Source organism: Carassius carassius, chromosome 22 (genome assembly GCF_963082965.1).
Source record: "Carassius carassius chromosome 22, fCarCar2.1, whole genome shotgun sequence".
Taxonomy (NCBI): Eukaryota; Metazoa; Chordata; class Actinopteri; order Cypriniformes; family Cyprinidae; genus Carassius; species Carassius carassius.
The window spans coordinates 15,597,586-15,618,530 of NC_081776.1; the positions used below are offsets into that span (position 1 = coordinate 15,597,586).

The 20,945-nt window shown below is 35.7% G+C and overlaps 1 pseudogene; it reads right to left on the reverse strand.

Annotated features, from left to right (window-relative positions):
* Positions 1 to 8,981: 8,981 nt before the first annotated feature.
* LOC132098581 (thyrotropin-releasing hormone-degrading ectoenzyme-like) overlaps positions 8,982 to 20,945 on the reverse strand; it is a 39,474-nt pseudogene continuing 27,510 nt past the window's right edge.

A 20,945-nucleotide genomic window follows, 5' to 3' on the forward strand; every position in this document is an offset into this window, starting at 1 on the left:
CAGTTAGTCAGGGTCATTGTAGAATTAATTTTATGAAGTGTTTTAAGCATGCATATACATAACATATTAGCTGTTCCAATGTTTACTTGACAACTCCTGTCATTGAAGACACTGCAGGGTAAATAAAATGATGATATGAACAAGAAGTAAACTGTGTTCCCAAATCAAGTGAGCTGCCTTTGATAAATTGTCTATATGGGACTTCTGAAGGTGCAGTCACATTTACCATTGTTTGGTGAATTTCGAGGTAATGTCCAAGTGGTCAGGAATTTATTGACTCAAGATTAATTGTGTTGACCAACAGAAAGTTACTGTGCTTTATACGCAGCCTATCTGAGCTCCTGAAAATAGAAAATGGATGTACACTAATGTGACAGCACCTTAAGGCAGGGATTTCCAAACATTTTGATGACAAAACCCTCTAGCAAAAGACATCCTTCCTAAAATATGAAATGAAAAGGCAACATTATATGTGGGGAAATTTTTTTATGTATGATTGTGTAAATTAAAAAATAAATAATTGTTTTAAAGAAAAATAAGCTAAATGAAAGTGGAATATTATATATATATATATATATATATATATATATATATATATATATATATATATATATACAGAGCCCTGACACGCCTTTCCATATTTATTTATTTATTTTTTGAGAAGGTGTGGCTTTGATTGAGTTTGGGCCATACACTGTCTCATCCATGTGATATGTTGAATGTGCAAAAGATGATGTTCAAATCCAGGCACTTTTGTCTAGTTTAGTCCTGTTGCTGGTTTTATCTTCAAATGATACATACTTTGCCATCTTTGATCATCACCAAAATGTTAAATGTATGCGGCGGGAAATCTTGATGTCTTCTCTTTGGAACCACCTTCACATCATCTCAACATCCATGCTCACCAAAGAGATTCCAAAGGGACCTTATTCTCACTTCTCTCCATTCCCTCTGGAGCGATGTAGGTGATCAATGGCTGTTGGCTACACTGGGCCCTGTGGGACGTCCTCGGAAAGCAACAAATACTCTGTCTGAGAGTCTTCAGATAGAACTCGGATTATTCTCAGTCATATATAAGGCGATTATGTGACTGTGGAGCTGAGATGTTATTGATCAGGGGTCAGAGATCCATTCATTATCTAACTCTCTTTGATACCTCACTGTAATATAAGTGGCTGTGAGTAATCTACTCTGCTGACACTCTGATATAGCTCAAGATGGAGAAGGTGAACATGAGAGATGATTTATAGGAACAAAGTCCAAATGACATGAAGGGAAAGAAGAGCTGAAAGAGGGTACAGCCTGAGACAGATTGGTCAAAGGTACAGCTATCAGTGTGTGAAGAGAAACTGGCTAAAGAATGGAATTAGTTGTAAGAAAACAGATAGCAGATGGAAGGGAATAAGCCCTTTAACCATAAGAGAAGCCAAGTTCAACTCTACTTCCCAACTCTCTATATTATACTCTCTTGCAGTCATGTTAGGTCAGCAAGCACTTTTTACACTGGCTGCAAGGACTATGTGGTTTTAGATGGAGCTGTGAGATAATTGCCTTGATTTAAAACCTGACCTGCTTACTGTATGTAGGCAGCTTTCTAAGTACAAAAACAAATCTCAAATCAACCTAAGCTGGTATTATTTGTTGTTTGTTTATTGACAGATTTTGTCACTTTTCAGCCGTCTACTTATTTGCAATTTGTGTTCAATTGTATTTAATTTGCACATGTGCATTTGTCTTTTAAAAAAGGCAAAATTATGAAATAAAACCACTTTAATGTATTTAAAGTGAGTACACTTTCATGACAGTTTCTTAACACACTGCAGTAAACCTTTTAAAATTGACCTTTGTAATATTCAAATTAAAGGTTAAACTCTAAAATACATTTTAAATCATTATGTTTTAATCTTTAATTTTTTTTATATCTAATTAATCTAATCTAATTTTAATCTAAAGCACTTGATTATAATTTTAACTGTACTGTGTTACATATTTATTATACAACATTTTAGTATAAGATATTAAAATACATTAAATAAAAGAGAAACTCCATTAAATAAATCACAAGTGTTTATCAGAATATTTGGCAGTACACTTTAACCATATTTCAAAGACAACTGTCATTATGAAATCAATAATTGTAAAATTACATATACAGATCGAGTTCAGCGAACTTATGAATTATATATATATATATATATATATATGCAGGTATTCTTAACTCTGACCCTCAAGGTCAATTTTGCTGCAAAGTTTAACCCCAAACTTGATCAAACTGAACTGCTTCTAACTTTCTAATAAAGCCAAATACATTGATTGGCTAATTCAGGTGTTTTTGATTAGAGTTGTAATCAAACTCTGCAGGAAAATCGACATTGAGGGCCAAAAGTGGGGATCCCCTGAGTTAAAGTATATTTTTTACACAAAGATATGCTGTAATCTACAATTTATCTATTCTAGCCAATATTCTATAATCATTTGTGAACATCTGAGAGAGGTTTTTTTTTTTTTTTTTACAAAATATATTTTATCAGATTTTTATCCCAGTTTTTATAGCACCACTACAACAGCCTTAAAAGTAATTTTATGGCTTCATTAGATAATAAGCAAAGTTGTGCAGCCCTTTTTATCGATTTATCTAAGGCGTTTGATACGATGGATCATGTAATATTGAAGCATAGTTTCACCAGCTTAGGTTTGTCAGAAAATGCTCTTGGGTGGTTTGGTCATTATTTATAGTATATATCTCAATTTATATACATTGAAGGCATCTTTTTTATTAATGTAATGAAAGGTGTGTACCCCAGGGATCATTCCTTCGGCCACTTTTATTTTATATATCAATAATCTCAGACCAAATGCCATCAATACACTCAATACACACTTTCATTTATGCATTGATTATATGGTAATGTATTTGTTAGGAGTATGAACTTTAGTATTGTCTTTTTCTGTTACATCTGCCTGTTCCTGTTTTTCCTTATATGGTTTTGTTCCTGTTTGGTTTAGCACTTTAGTTAATTTGCTCGTTACTCATTATTAGTTAACCCCCCTTCATCTTCATCTTCTTTCTGTTCAGTTGTTTTGTCAATTATTGTATCATGTTACGACAAGGTACCTAAATTATTTCCTTGCCTGTATTCATGTAGATTATAATATTAAAGAAATTCCTTGTGGATTATTCTTCCTCGTCTTCTTCAACTTCCTTAGAGAGACTGTAACAGTATTCTTCTGTATCTAAGTTAAACCAGGCTTTTTACTGTCTTCAGTTAGCCTTTAATACAGTACAGAGTACCAACAATGATGTACAGTATATGGAAAATAATGTTTTTTGTTTGTTTGTTTGTTTGTTTAAATGTTTTTTTTTTATCTTAAACCTCATAAACTCATTTCATTACACCAAATACACAAAATAATGTTCTTTTTAGCAATGTCATATGACCCCTTTAAGTTAAGATTTATTTAAAATTTTGCTTTAGATAGCAGCTGACCATTTAGAAAGTAGATAACAAGAGAGCTCAGCAGGTGTAAAAACAGTGCTAATGAGAAGGAAGCAGGAACAGCAGGTGATGTTCTAACTGTTAAATGTTAAATAGTGTATCTTGCTCCCACTGAACCAACTATTAAAACCCTAGGCCTTTTGATAAAGGTAATTAGATATTGATTACATTGCTAATCCAATATCCTCGCTCATCTTCAAAAGCAGGGCTGCTCTCACAGGAAATTCACACAGGAGCATTGGGTTGTTTACAAAGAAGAGAAATGAGTGTGATCACATCAAGTATTTTGTATCTCAACCCTCACACACACACACACACACACACACACACACACACACACACACACACACACACACACACACACACACACACACACACACACACACACAAAGTTAAATATCTAGTAAAATATCTCTTTGTGAGAAATAGTGGTGTGATTATCAAAACACATTCAGATTCTGTTCAGTGAGGCATAATTAAATCCTCCTCAGCAAATATTTTAAAATCATAATGGGAAACGAAAATACAGAATGGAGCACTGATAAGAGTTATGGAGCTTTTGAAAGACAAACTCACAGTAAGGTCACTATGTTGTTATGGAGATTAGATTTGTCTTTATTTCAGATCGTTCAGAGAACGTCTGGGTGGTTATTATGTATTTCTGCAAGCAGATAAATTAAATGGGATCATGCAGGTTTTGAACATGTAATAATTATTTATAGATACTTTATGTCTCTAGTCTTTAGGAATGTTTGAACAAATCTCAAAAGTTATGAAATCCCATCTCAACTTATTATTTATTTATTTATTTATTCCACAATATTCCATACAGTATATTCCTTAATGTGGCAGACCCAGTCACCATTCACTTTCCTTTTAAGAAAAAGAGCAGCATGAACATTCTCAAAACGTCTTTTTTGGTGTGTTCCATGGAAAGGAAAAAAAAATAGTTTGGAGGGTGAGGGGTGAGTAAACAATGACTTTATTTTTATTTTATTTATTTTTTCAGAGTGAATAAATTAATTGTATTAACTGTATTTATTGTAATTGTATTACAATTTATTAGAAATGTAATTTTAAAAAATTAATTAATTATATTGTTAACATTTACCTATGCTTGAGCACAATAAAAAATTTTGCACAATCAAGCAAAAAATTCAGGACAAAAATAAACAACAGAAATGTGGGTGAAAAAAGAATATTCATGCCTTCTGAACACAATCTCCATTGAGATCTGTTCAGATGAGATGTTGACTGTGAGTTTTCGCAATATCAGAGCTCAGGGTACAAAATGACAGACTGAATGCTGTTTTTCCCTTAAGATGTTAAGGCATTTTCCCTTTTTATTTTTACCTTTGATTCATTAAACTGAAACATCAAAACCATTTCCTCTTTCAAACGTGTCAACTGCTTTAAATTTGTTAAGATTTGATGTAAAAGGACTCTTTTCCCCAAATACATTGCTGTCCTCCTTTGTAATTAACATTGCGGTTGAGTGATTCACAATAGATTGACTTTGCTTGATCATTAGCAAAGCTTTTGTTTGATATTGTGAAAATGCAAGGGATTTGCATACATACTAAGTATGTGTGGCTGTGTGAGCAAGAAGTAAAAAACCTGCAAAATGAACGTTTCCCCTTTTTAAAAATGTTAAGATCTCACTGTTCTTTTGCTACAGAAGCACCACATTTTCACAGAGCAGTGAACAACAGAAAAAAATATTCATTTTCTAATTTTATTTCTCATATTTTTGGATATGAGCTAATACATGATTAATAATGGTGGCCATTCTGACCAAAAGAGTGAACATCAATTATTCATGTTGAGATGGTTTTCTCAACTAGTTTTCTCAAATGTGTGTTTTTTTTTTTTTCAGTGTAGAGAGTATTATAACAGGTTCTACTGGCTTTTGAGGCATCACGTTGTGCAGCTTGAATCCGTTTTGCATTCTCTGCCAAGGAACCAGTCCAGGACTGTGAGAAAGCGTAGGACTGACACCTGCTGAAGTATTCTGGTAATAGTTAGGGATGATAGTATGTATTTTTGTCATTTCTCCAGTTCTGCCTACCTGTTTCAATTTTATCTTTGACCCGCCGCCAATCTTTAGTCATCCTTAAACGAAATACATAATTTCACAACCCTTTGAAAGCATAAGGTTAAGGTTTATAAGGCATACAAATTGCCTCGAAGGGATGTTCTGGAATTTTTTGATGTTGCCTTGTAGATTGGAACAAATTATACAGTCAGATTTGTGCTGCTGGGCTGCTCTATTAGCTTCATTTTACTTCCTATCTTTAGTATCTGTATATAGCTATAAGTATACAAGTACAGTATGTATACAAGCTACTAAATAAAGTCTATGGTCCTAATTTCCATTTTATTATACATACTTGCAAAATATTTAATAATTGCAAAAAATTATTTGATGATTGTGAGGGAGAACAAACTATAGTAGGTGGATTATTTGAAAGATTGAGAACACACACACTACATCATTCAACGGTTTGGTCATAAGTTTCTTATGCTCACCAAATCTGCATTTATTTGATCAAAAATTCAGAAATAGAATTTTTAAAACTGCTTCTATGTGTAGGTTAAATTTAGAGGTATGTACAGGTTTGTTCACGCTTCTGTTTAGTGGAAAAACTGATAAATGAAAACTTGTTGACTGTTGTGGGGCACAATATTATTTTCAACTGTGAGCAGCTAATGAAGCTATTTTTCACTGCAACATTAAAAAATGCTTGATTTACAGATTATAGTTATGCTAGTCTTCAGTGCATATTATGTCTGTTTTGAGAGTCACTGGGAGAGTTAAGGCAATAATGGACACCACTGCTATTTCTCACTCCAGTAAAGGAGGTCATTCAGAACCATGGACAGCAGCCACAAGATCGAAATGTGAACGTGGCCTGGAGGCATAGATGAATGAAGGAGGACTTATCAGTATTTCAGCAGCATGATGGAAAGTTAGAAAGAGTACAAAGGTCATGTTTTCAAGCAATTCTTATCATTGTCCAGCTTTGCAGACACTGTGAAGGACTAATCCAATCAGTCAATGACTGGTAGATTTTCCTTTCATACAGAACCACCATACACTCAATATCGCTTGAACCCAAAGAGAAATCCATAAACCTGCCATAAATGATTTCAAGTTATATACTTTTTTGGTTCAATAATGTTGTCACACTGTTCTCTATATGCTCTACAAATTTGACTGATTTTCATCCTGAGAAAGAATAGAGATTTGCAGAATTATTTTGGCATCCACAATGTTCCATAGAATATTTTTATTTGGTTGACTGTGTCAAGTTTTTTTCTGTCATTCGTAATACTTTTTGAATTTAGAGTAACAGTCAGAGCGGAGTCTGCCCAAAACTGAACACTTCATCTTACTGTGTCGACATGTGTGGCTCCAGGGTTCGAGCTGCTTGTAGGTAAGCTTGAAACATTTCAAACCTGCTGTGACTGACTTGTCTGAAAAATCAGATACCAAATCATGGGAATGTTTACGACAGGTTTATTTAAGGCACTGCCAGTCTTTCTAATTGGAAAAAGGATAGTGAGGTAGAAAAGGCACTGATAACTGATATATATTTTAAGCTCTTCATTTTTACATATAAATATACATATAAGTGTTGATTATAAAGGTCTACGTAAACATAAATGTAATAAAAATGTCAAGTGGTGCAAACACCAGGTAATAAAACATTATATATATATATATATATATATATATATATATATATATATGTGTGTGTGTATGTGTGTGTGTGTGTGTGTGTGTGTGTGTGTGTGTGTGTGTGTGTGTGTTAACAAAATATGTAAATAAATTGGATATGGACATTGTCATTACTTTCAAATAGTTTTGTGAATTTCAAATTATACCATTTGACACCTGAAAATATTTGCAAAATTTGACCTTGATAATATATCAAATGACAAAGATGCTATATGCTGGTTATACCACACTGAATTGGATTTGGTAGACAAAAGTTTCTTTTTTATAAGTAAGAAGAAATAATTATATTATATAATTAAATAATTATTAAGCAATAATTATTCATAACCATGGCAAACATTTTAAAATAATAATAATATTTTAATGATTACACCACTTTGACATGTTTTATTTTAATAATTTTTTTATAAATATATAAATCAAATTATATATATATATATATATATATATATATATATATATATATATATATATATATATATATATATATATAAATATAAATATATAAATCAAATTATATATGCAATATATATATATATATCAAAATTAATTTAAATTGAGAATTTTAACATTTTTATCACAGAAGTTCAGCATTTAGGTCATTGTCTGTATAAACTGCATCAATAATAACTTAAAGGGATAGTTCATCCAAAAATGAATATTCTTTCATAATTAGCTTTCTTGATGGATGAAATTCATTGAGGTTTGTTCTTGCACATCAATCACACTGTTGAGCTTCTGTGTTGAGCTTCTACCATACTAATGAGCTTTATTTGCATTGAACAACTGATAAAAGCCTAAATAAATCAGATTACCATATAAAGCAATTGTCTCTTTAGAAGACAAACATTTTGAAAATATCTTTTATTTATTTATTTCAAAGTTAAAGTTGAATGGGCTTGTAACGACATAAATAACAGAATTTACATTTTTTGATGAACTATCCCTTTGATAAAAAAAAAAAAAAAAAAAAAAAAAAAAACTTGAAACAAACCAACAAACAAAAAAAAGGGCCACATCATTGACCCACATGCTATTTAACTTTGTATAAATATATGTACATAGAACAACATACAAGTAAATGCATATCCTTTAAGTTATATAATCATCATGTGGCAATATTATAGAATCTCCATTGTACAAACTCATTTTCAATCCACTACTGATTCAAGACAAAATGTGATAGGCACCTTTAAGAATTTCGTAATTAGCATTGACCCTTAATCAGACAAGCCTGCATGTGTTTGTCCATGATAAAAGACAAACGACAATGGCCTGTTCTGGATCCTCTCATGACCTGCAGTTACCTTTATTTAACTGATTGATGAAGTTAGATATGGCCTCAGTTGATATTGTACAAAATATAAGTCAATAAAATGGATTGTGCAAGAAAAGCAAAGAGTAGCTTGTCACTGAAATTGAAACTTTTAAAAGAGCTTTTGTTCCATCTGAGAACAGTTTTTGGGGAGAGAATGCAGTGTAGTGTAGAGAAAGTGTAAAGAAAGTCCCTTTTTTCTGTCTTTTGTAGTTAATAAATATAAATGTACATCTCCTAAATTTGCTTGAATTGGGGGAAAGACTGACATTTTCAAAATTTCTTGTCAAGATTGTTATATATTTTTTTATTTTTTATTTATTTTTATTTTTTATCAAAAGTGCAAATTCCATTCCTTAAGTTACTATACTGAGTGTTGCAGTATAGTGTTCAATTTTGTTGCTTCTCAGAGCTCATAAATGTTTAATTTTTAATAGCACGTAAGTGTCCTCACGTCTCTGGCCTTGAAATATCTGATAGGGTTTCCATGCTAATAGAGGCTAACCATCGGGAGCTTTCCGCAGCCACCGGTAAAGCTGTTGCTGGAACAAGATGTGCCATTTTACATTAGCTTGAACAATTTCAACAGCTCGAGCAAACGCAGGTGCTGACTCTCCCTCGCTGGTGAGGATGAACTCTTTCAGCTGAAGAAAAGAAGGTAAAAACAGAAATTATTAACATTGTCATTGTATTGTGCCTGATGTATCAGATGTATCAGTAGAAGGTTTGTGTGTCTATGCGTGTAAGTGGGATCTTCATCAGTTAAACAGCGTCAGAATATACAATGCATTTACATGCAAATGCCTGACATGTTGTTTAGTGTAATGTTTTTTGTTTGTTTGTTTGTTTTTTGTTTTTTTGGAAGGGAAGGACCATTGGGGGTCTGTAAAAAAAAAAAAGAAGAACCAGAAGAAGAAAAAAAAACCTTTGCTAGCCTCTAACATCAATTAAGGCCATACAATCTAGACCTAAAATCTCCATTTACTAAGCAGCACATTATGAAAATGATTCCCAATTCCTGAGGTCATGAAGACTATGTGAATGAACTTGCACTGGGATTCAGGAGTCAAGCTGCTCTTTTGGTCCAATTTTGGCAATTTCAAAATTGCTGTTCATTCATGGAAGCTTTCAAAAGAAGTAATACGATCATTCCTAACCACTGGTATTAAATGTAGTGTTGATCGTTTGTGAATCTGTGGATGAAGTGCTCTGGCAGCAGCTGATTGTCAAAGACAGTATGCTAATGCTCTGTTTAAGAAAACTCTGAGGGGTTTCGTATTATCTCAGTATGAATGATAAATTGGGGAAGGCGAAGTCAGCTGGATGAGAAAGTGCTGCACTGCAGTGAGAAAAATCAGCAGTCTGTGTCCTCTGGGATTTAAGCTGAATAAGTGAATATACGTTCCATTTCCTGTAATAAGGTTAAGCAGTTACAATGAAGAAATAACCCAGCGAAACGGTGCAGAGCACATTTCTGCAGTCTTCAGAGTTTACTCTTGCTCATTTTCCATCTCAATAATTTTCTGACCAGAGTTTGTTTGTAAGTATTATTGTTCCATCAATAATTCATTCCTGTTTTAGTTTGATTAGAGGTGTACCTCTAGCCTCAGGATGATGTAAAAGTTCAGCCTCACCTCATTCAGCTCAGCCTCAGTGTTGAGAAACTCTGTCACGCCGCTGATTAATTTTGAGTTCATAAATAAGGCTTCTCCATACCTGCCAAAGAGACACTATTATTAAAAACACTGGAGCACCACAAGCAAACAAACACCAATAGATATTTCCCATAATGCTCTCTGGTCCTTGAAACAAACACAAGAAATAACATTTACTAATAAACATCTTATGAGAGTGTGATTGTGAAATTCATATCAGGGTCTGAGAGGAAGGTTAAAATCACTGATAAACAGAAATGAATGAAGACATATTCACCTGGAATTCAAAATGTCCCACTTCTCGCGGAAATATCTCCATGCTAAATGTCTTCCCAGCGGATTGCTATCCACATGTATTATGACATCGATCACATCCTGATCCGGCACCAGGTCGGAGGTGAGGGACAGGGTCAGGAGCCTGTGGACAAGACAAATTAATAAGAGTTTTCTTAGTTTGTCATCATATTAATTGTAATCAATTTTGTGATCCTACAAGTACGATAGTTTAAAACTTGTGTAAATCTGAGATACAAAACACATTACTCTTTGCCGTTTTCAGCAAAGACATCCACTGACAGGCCTGGCGAAACACAATTATTCAAATATATTTCAAGACTGTGAGTCAGCTTCTTCAAAAAGTTAATAACCTGAAAAGACCAAATCAAATGCAGATAGACCCATTCGCTTCAAATTGGTGCAAAATGTCAAGTAGATGAAAAAGAAATAGGAAATTAGATTTTGCACATAAAGATACTGCCATGGTACACAAGTTAAATTTGCAAAAACATGTCAGGTAATTGCTTCACAGTTTTTGGTCTCTTATTTCAGTTCTATCCGCTTTACTGGGCTTTTGACTTCATTTGTCGCCAAGTCACTTGTAGCACTTTTTCACTAAAAACCCTGGAGATTACTGCCATGGTGACAAAACTTACATCTGTATGCGGACAGCAGCTTCACAGCTCGCATACGAGACATGTCCTGCCTCCTCTAAGGACAAGTGCAAACAAGCTCTCAGAACAGCTTCTTTTGCATTGCTCGTTCTCTAATCACTTTTTTTACACTTGGAAACTCTGATATTGGACTTGTGTAATTTAATTCTAGCAGGTATATTTGTGACAGTGTGAAAACATTGTCATCATAGCTTGCACTTTTGTTTTGTTCATTACTGATGAGGCCACCATAAAGGTTAGCATGTTCAGATTCACATACTACCATATTACTGTCTTAAGTATACAGAATGTACACTGTGCACAGAATGTACATTTCCTATATGCAAAGAATACCTACTACATTTACTGCAATATGGTATACAACCATCCCACAATGCAATACACTTGATCTGAACTTCAATTTCCAGTGTAATTAATGAATAGTGGAGTTATTATTATTATTATTATTATTATTATTTAACTGAGATTTCAGTCTCCAAGGCTGCAGGAACATCTGAAGGTTAGCAGTCAGAGTTGAAGTGAGATCAGCTAACACACACACACACACACACACACAAACACACACACACACACACACACACACACACACACACACACACACACACACACACACACACACACACACACACACACACACACACACACACACACACACACACACACACACATTCCAGTTGTGGAGTGGAATTATTTTCAGCCCACTGGATCAAAACATACATCATCAAAAGTGGTAGGAGGAGGGAGAAGCAATTCACTTCATGCCATAGAAATCAATACTACACACAGACTCCATACACCCCATCCTTCAGACATTTACTAGCTCACACCAAACACAGGGCAGTTTTCTCTGTGGTAGATTAAATATCACAAACACACACTCTCACACACGTGCTGCTCATCTGGGATGGGAGTGGGTTTATAAAATCACTCCTCTGAGACCTCATTTGAGGAAAGTACTCAGACATATGCACGTTTGAATCATGATTGTGCAATTGAACAGTGCCTGATCATTCTGAAGTTCCACAATTCAGGTAGACAGGAATTCATTCAACAGTGTTAACTCTCAGAGGACAGTCAACAGCTGCAGTCTTCTCTTTGAGCTGATATAAATTCAGTTACAGGTTCTTCACGCATCAATGTGGCTATCACATCACGTTGATGCTATGCATTGTAGCACCAGGTGCCAGTCTCTAATTAGCATGCGACTATTGTTAGACTGTTTTTCTAACAGTGATGTCTAGCACTTTCAACAACACCACATCTATACATCACATGATTTTGCCAAGTAGGATCATGGAACAAGATTTACTAATCAAATATAACCCTTACCAATAGCCAGTGTTGTAGTAAGGGTCAGCTCATTTCAGTCAGAGTCAGGATGGAGACCAGGAAAGCGTTGAGTCAAGACTGTATGATCCTGAGTACATGTCAAGACCAAGATAATGAAACTATGGTCTTTGACTCGGTTTCGTGTCAGGGTGTATTTTCATGGTCTTGGTCCTTCAGTCAGAGACCATATTTCTGAGTCTGACTCCAAGGCCATATTTTCATGTTGACTCAAACTCAAACCTCTTATCTGGTCTCTGTCTTGTCTCAAACTAAATACTCTTCTGGTCTCGATCTTAAATCAGACTCTACCCTCTTCATGTCTTTATCTTGACTTACACTTTATTCTCTTCTGACTCAGACGGAAATGAATTGGTCTCAACATCAACACTGCCAAAAACTACAGATAAAACAGAAGCAAGGGTGCATTTTATTATAAACTTTAACATCAACCTTAAGCCTATTCCTTACATCTAACAGAACTCTAAAATAAAAAAAAAATTGATTGATATTATCTTCATGGAAGGCAGTTACCACTAGAGAAAAAAATGAATAGGTTTCTTGTTGATTGTGATTTAATGAGTAGTATCTTAACATGAAGATGAAGTTGCTTGAATATACAACCCGAATTCCGGAAAAGTTGGGACGTTTTTAAATTTTAATAAAATGAAAACTAAAGGAATTTCAAATCACATGAGCCAATATTTTATTCACAATAGAACATAGATAACGTAGCAAATGTTTAAACTGAGAAAGTTTACACTTTTATCCACTTAATTAGCTCATTTAAAATTTAATGCCTGCTACAGATCTCAAAAAAGTTGGCACGGGGGCAACAAATGGCTAAAAAAGCAAGCAGTTTTGAAAAGTTTCAGCTGGGAGAACATCTAGTATTAATTAAGTTAATTGATATCAGGTCTGTAACATGATTAGCTATAAAAGCTTTGTCTTAGAGAAGCAGAGTCTCTCAGAAGTAAAGATGGGCAGAGGCTCTCCAATCTGTGAAAGACTACGTAAAAAAATTGTGAAAAACTTTAAAAACAATGTTCCTCAATGTCAAATTGCAAAGGCTTTGCAAATCTCATCATCTACAGTGCATAACATCATCAAAAGATTCAGAGAAACTGGAGAAATCTCTGTGCGTAAGGGACAAGGCCAGAGACCTTTATTGGATGCCCGTGGTCTTCGGGCTCTCAGACGACACTGCATCACTCATCGGCATGATTGTGTCACTGACATTACTAAATGGGCCCAGGAATACTTTCAGAAACCACTGTCGGTAAACACAATCCGCCGTGCCATCAGCAGATGCCAACTAAAGCTCTATCATGCAAAAAGGAAGCCATATGTGAACATGGTCCAGAAGCGCCGTCGTGTCCTGTGGGCCAAGGCTCATTTAAAATGGACTATTTCAAAGTGGAATAGTGTTTTATGGTCAGACGAGTCCAAATTTGACATTCTTGTTGGAAATCACGGACGCCGTGTCCTCCGGGCTAAAGAGGAGGGAGACCTTCCAGCATGTTATCAGCGTTTAGTTCAAAAGCCAGCATCTCTGATGGTATGGGGGTGCATAAGTGCATACGGTATGGGCAGCTTGCATGTTTTGGAAGGCTCTGTGAATGCTGAAAGGTATATAAAGGTTTTAGAGCAACATATGCTTCCCTCCAAACAACGTCTATTTCAGGGAAGGCCTTGTTTATTTCAGCAGGACAATGCAAAACCACATACTGCAGCTATAACAACAGCATGGCTTCGTCGTAGAAGAGTCCGGCTGGAAATCTATATAAGGCAAGAAAGGGACCAAATTCCAACAGCAAAACTCCAGCAACTCATAGCCTCAATGCCCAGACGTCTTCAAACTGTTTTGAAAAGAAAAGGAGATGCTACACCATGGTAAACATGCCCCGTCCCAACTATTTTGAGACCTGTAGCAGAAATCAAAATTGAAATGAGCTTATTTTTTTGCATAAAATTGTAAACTTTCTCAGTTTAAACATTTGCTATGTTATCTATGTTCTATTGTGAATAAAATATTGGCTCATGTGATTTGAAAGTCTTTTAGTTTTCATTTTATTAAAATGTAAAAAACGTCCCAACTTTTCCGGAATTCGGGTTGTACTGTAGAGCACTGAAATGTGTGCTTACTAAGTGCTGCACTATTTATCTTCTTGCTCTAGTGAGACAAACCACATCCCTCTCAACAGACCAACTCTGAAGCCATCCCACGGGACTGTTGAGTGCTGAACACTCATTGCAGAGATGGGTCATGGTGGGTCTCTTTATATGGGAATGTGTTTTTCTCTCAGTGCATCCATAAAACAATGACCAAGTGTAACCAAATAAATGGAGATGTCGAACCCGCAGTGGATCCTCAGAGAACTGCTTTAGAATATGTGTGGGCTCTGGGATCCTCGTCTGGCCTGGACAGGGTGTAATCCGTCACCGTCCTCATCCTGCTATTGAGTTGGGAGAGGATTTAAGACACATTGGAGACTTGTGGGAAAAACTCCTATGGAAGCCATTGTCTTTACTGCCCCATCAGAGGAGTTAGTGCAGCTCTACTGGTGTGAGTGACATGATGTGGAGGAAAGGACTGAATCGGATTGCTTCATGAGGTACAGTAGACTACAAAATAACAAGGCAGTTATAGTCAGAGGAGTACAATACATGCTCCAGAGATCTCCAGACTCCTACTATCAATAACATTTTGTCACTTCTTCATTGTTAATGAGGTCGACTGACCTGTTGAGCAGGAAGATGTTGTCACTGCAGGTCAAGGCCTCCAAGAGAACCTTCTTTTCAGAGACGGCTGTAGAGGAGTGAAACTTCATCCAGATAAACTCCCACACATTCTCATCCATCAGTGAAACGCCTGTGCAGTACACAATGTCCTGCACTTTGGGTGGAATCCTATGGGACAGAGGATTGACAGAAACATTTGAGTGAAGACACAAGGTAACTATGAATGCTAATAAATGTACATTTATAAAGCTAATAATGCTAATAAATAATACATGTTAAATTTAATATTTAAATGCTCATATTTAACATTTACAACTATATTGATGGAGCCCAAAACTTAAATACAAAGAAAATATTTAAAAGTGCTGATCCACTGATTAGCGAATATGATTAGCATTCCTCACTGTGACAAAGTTGGTTCATTAAACATTTACTAAGTGTCATTCACACACCATTAGATCACATTGTGTTCACATCTTATTTTTGTTTAAATTCTTAAAAATATTTATTTTTTCCTAAGGAGATAACAGCAGGAATTTAACTCCTCAGGGTTGTTCAAAGATAGAATGTCACAAGTTAGCATTCCATACTTTGGTCCAAGTATTCTTATATATATATATATATAAATTGACCCAAATCATCACTGCAGGCCTCCCAAAGTGAGTCACAGTGCAATATGTATAGTCTAGCAATATATCGGTCATAAGTAAGAGCCCTCTATGGACCCATGGATATCATCTGGTTAAAGATCTCAGAAAAGAATGTCAATGTCACCTTTATTTATATAGCGCTTTAAACAAAATACATTGCGTCAAAGCAACTGAACAACATTCATTAGGAAAACAGTGTCAATAATGCAAAAATGAGAGTTAAAGGCAGTTCATCATTGGATTCAGTTATGTCATCTCTGTTCAGTTAAATAGTGTCTGTGCATTTATTTGCAATCAAGTCAACGATATCGCTGTAGATGAAGGGTCCCCAACTAAGCAAGCCAGAGGCGACAGCGGCAAGGAACCGAAACTCCATCGGTGACAGAATGGAGAAAAAAACCTTGGGAGAAACCAGGCTCAGTTGGGGGGCCAGTTCTCCTCTGACCAGACGAAACCAGTAGTTCAATTCCAGGCTGCACCAAAGTCAGATTGTGCAGAAGAATCATCTGTTTCCTGTGGTCTTGTCCTGGTGCTCCTCTGAGACAAGGTCTTTACAGGGGATCTGTATCTGGGGCTCTAGTTGTCCTGGTCCCCGCTGTCTTTCAGGGATGTAGAGGTCCTTTCTAGGTGCTGATCCACCATCTGGTCTGGATACGTACTGGATCCGGGTGACTGCAGTGACCCTCTGATCTGGACACAGACTGGATCTGGTGGCCACGGTGACCTCGGAACAAGAGAGAAACAGACAAATATTAGCGTAGATGCCATTCTTCTAATGATGTAGCAAGTACATAGGTTGTTATGGGAAGTGTTTCCGGTTCCGGTTTACCTAATTAATGCAGCCTAAAAATCCTTTAACGGATTTGGATAATAAAAGCATATTAGTATGTTATGTGTATGCCAGGTTAAAGAGATGGGTCTTTAATCTAGATTTAAACTGCAAGAGTGTGTCTGCCTCCCGAACAATGTTAGGTAGGTTATTCCAGAGTTTGGGCGCCAAATAGGAAAAGGATCTGCCGCCTGCAGTTGATTTTGATATTCTAGGTATTATCAAATTGCCTGAGTTTTGAGAACGTAGCGGACGTAGAGGATTATAATGTAAAAGGAGCTCATTCAAATACTGAGGTGCTAAACCATTCAGGGCTTTATAAGTAATAAGCAATATTTTAAAATCTATGCGATGCTTGATAGGGAGCCAGTGCAGTGTTGACAGGACCGGGCTAATATGGTCATACTTCCTGGTTCTAGTAAGAACTCTTGCTGCTGCATTTTGGACTAGCTGTAGTTTGTTTACTAAGCGTGCAGAACAACCACCCAATAAAGCATTACAATAATCTAACCTTGAGGTCATAAATGCATGGATTAACATTTCTGCATTTGACATTGAGAGCATAGGCTGTAATTTAGATATGTTTTTGAGATGGAAAAATGCAGTTTTACAAATGCTAGAAACGTGGCTTTCTAAGGAAAGATTGCGATCAAGTAGCACACCTAGGTTCCTAACTGATGATGAAGAATTGACAGAGCAACCATCAAGTCTTAGACAGTGTTCCAGGTTATTACAAGCAGAGTTTTTAGGTCCTATAATTAACACCTCTGTTTTTTCAGAATTTAGCAGTAAGAAATTACTCGTCATCCAGTTTTTTATATCGACTATGCAATCCATTAGTATTTCAAATTGGTGTGTTTCACCGGGCTGCGAAGAAATATAGAGCTGAGTATCATCAGCATAACAGTGAAAGCTAACACCATGTTTCCTGATGATATCTCCCAAGGGTAACATATAAAGCGTGAAGAGTAGCGGCCCTAGTACTGAGCCTTGAGGTACTCCATACTGCACTTGTGATCGATAGGATACATCTTCATTCACTGCTACGAACTGATGGCGGTCATATAAGTACGATTTAAACCATGCTAATGCACTTCCACTGATGCCAACAAAGTATTCAAGTCTATGCAAAAGAATGTTGTGGTCAATTGTGTCAAACGCAGCACTAAGATCCAATAAAACTAATAGAGAGATACACCCACGATCAGATGATAAGAGCAGATCATTTGTAACTCTAAGAAGAGCAGTCTCAGTACTATGATACGGTCTAAATCCTGACTGGAAATCCTCACATATACCATTTTTCTCTAAGAAGGAATATAATTGTGTGGATACCACCTTTTCTAGTATCTTGGACAGAAAAGGGAGATTCGAGATTGGTCTATAATTAACTAGTTCTTTGGGGTCAAGTTGTGGTTTTTTGATGAGAGGCTTAATAACAGCCAGTTTGAAGGTTTTGGGGACATGTCCTAATGACAATGAGGAATTAATAATAGTCAGAAGAGGATCTATGACTTCTGGAAGCACCTCTTTCAGGAGCTTAGATGGTATAGGGTCTAACATACATGTTGTTGGTTTAGATGATTTAACAAGTTTATACAATTCTTCCTCTCCTATAGTAGAGAATGAGTGGAACTGTTCCTCAGGGGATCTATAGTGCACTGTCTGATGTGATACTGTAGCTGACGGCTGAATGGTTGCAATTTTATCTCTAATAGTATTGATTTTAGAAGTAAAGTAGTTCATAAAGTCATTACTGCTGTGGTGTTGGGAAATGTCAACACTTGTTGAGGCTTTATTTTTCGTTAATTTAGCCACTGTATTGAATAAATACCTGGGGTTATGTTTGTTTTCTTCTAAAAGAGAAGAAAAGTAATCGGATCTAGCAGTTTTTAATGCTTTTCTGTAGGATATGTTACTTTCCCGCCAAGCAATACGAAATACCTCTAGTTTTGTTTTCCTCCAGCTGCGCTCCATTTTTCGGGCTGCTCTCTTTAGGGTGACAGTAACAGTCTACTGTCGAGCTACACAGAGAGAAAAGCATCTCAGGCTGTGAGGCGATGCATGTAATATTCGTACAGGAAGAAGAAATAACATTAAACCTCTGGAGGAGCCGCGGCTATACAATGACTGAACTTTTGATTTGCTCAAACAAAGCGCAATAAAGACCTGCTGATTCTGGATGAGCCGTCGGAGCCTCTGGGAGTTTTCAATGTAGCGACACAGAAAACGGCACCTCCAGTAAGATATGAAATCATGTCACAACCAATTGGAGCGTATAGACTGAAATTTCCACACCTGTGAAAGTGATGTCTTGTTTATGACTTCCACTGACAGAAACGATAAGTGAATTCAGAAACACAGTTAAAGAATAATGTTTGTGACATTCCGTTAGCTGTCAATATATTGGGAAAATTCATGAATTTATATATTTTCACAGTAAAAATTGGAGACAGCACAAACCATAAATCAAGTTTAGACTTCTATAACCTTTACTATAGTAACCAAAATATAAAGGTTTGATTTTTCTCAAATACTTGCATATGTGGAGGGGACATGTTTATAATAAAAGGCTGTTATGAGATTCTGCAGTGAGCCTACAATATATGCCTGTCAGATGCTTTTATTCTTGAAACAATGTACAAAGTTTCTTTGAGTATTTTACATTGCGAATATTTATTATATTAAAAAAAAACCTGTAATAATAATTAACTTAATTCACTAAATAAATTCAGCTGGAGGGGTTTCCATCTACAGGGGTATCTGACTTTAATTTAAGTTTACTTTTTTCCCTGATTATAATCATGGATGGATTTGTCATCATTTGTCTTTGGCTGTCAGTGATCTGAAATTTATCTTTGCAGCTCATAAACACTGCTGGGTTATTCCTCTGGCATTATCATCACCTAAACCATTAAAAGATATAAAGTTCAAACGCATTCCTCTTTTATGACATGCTCATCCCTGAATATCATACTGAACAGATTCCTTTTATTGTCCCAGTAGGACTAGAGGTCATTTTTGAAGAAAAGGACAGTGAAGGACACATCTGGCAGATCCAGACTTCTGCTGTCAGCTCAGAGGCACAATTCAAAACAGTTATAACATGTCCATAAAGTGCAAAAACTAGTCAAGTTGTCAAAATTATACATACAATTAAGTATCAATAGGATGGTACAACTGAAAACATAAAAACAGTTGAAAAGAAAGGCAGGTGAATTTCAGAATTAATTTCTTGCCATTTGTGGATGAGAGAAATGAAAGCATTTGAATCAGTTGTTCTGGATAAAACTATATATATATATATCAAGAATATTTGTCAAAAAAAGCTTTTAAATTGAGCAGCCTGCTTTTATTAGTGTCAAGTTAGAGGCCTCAGAAGTCATTAAATGCACATAATATGAAGTCAAGTTTAATATGTAGCATTATATGTGTAATAAAGCATATCCGCATGTATTAAAGGTCTGTCTGTCAATCTAAGGGCACAATTTTAAAGAAACCAGCAAGCAAATTTTCAATGTGACTTAGGTATTGGTTAGACTGGGCAAGACTTAGCCTTCCCCAAGCCACAGGTCAGAAATGAACTAAAATGACACTAAATTTGACAAAAATGCTCCAACACAATTAAACTAAATCTATTACGGCTATCACAAATACAGTAAAAATGGCATGAAAAGTGTCACGTGCGCCGTTAAATTTAGATCTGCTCATGTTGCATCATATTTATTTGAGCGTTTTTGAAGTGTTGCACATTATAACCAATCATACATGATTCTGCTAAGCTTATGAATGCAGTGGACAATCAAAAACTTTTAGTCTTACCCTGGAGTTGGTTCACCCTCTTCCTATTTAACTGAGGTTGCCTGTATGTACTGTGTGTGTGCTCTTTCATGTGTTTGTAGGCCTACAGCCAACTGTTTGGCTCAAATATATATAATAATAAAAAAAATAATTTCCTAAAAGCTGGGCAAGCACAATATCTTGGGCAGAGTAAGAACACACACCCAAAATCCTATTTATTCTCCATTATGGTCATTAGTCCAAATGGTGTGTTTGACAGTGTGATACTGCATACATATGAACATTGTTGTGGGAAGCAGGGAAAACAAATTAGATGAAAAAATGTGTGTTGCCATGGACACTTGGAATAAAGCTACTACTGTATAAATCTTGTCATGGTTAACCATACAGAAGAATAACCCAACCATATTTTGCAATATTCTCATTCTGTAAAATGTG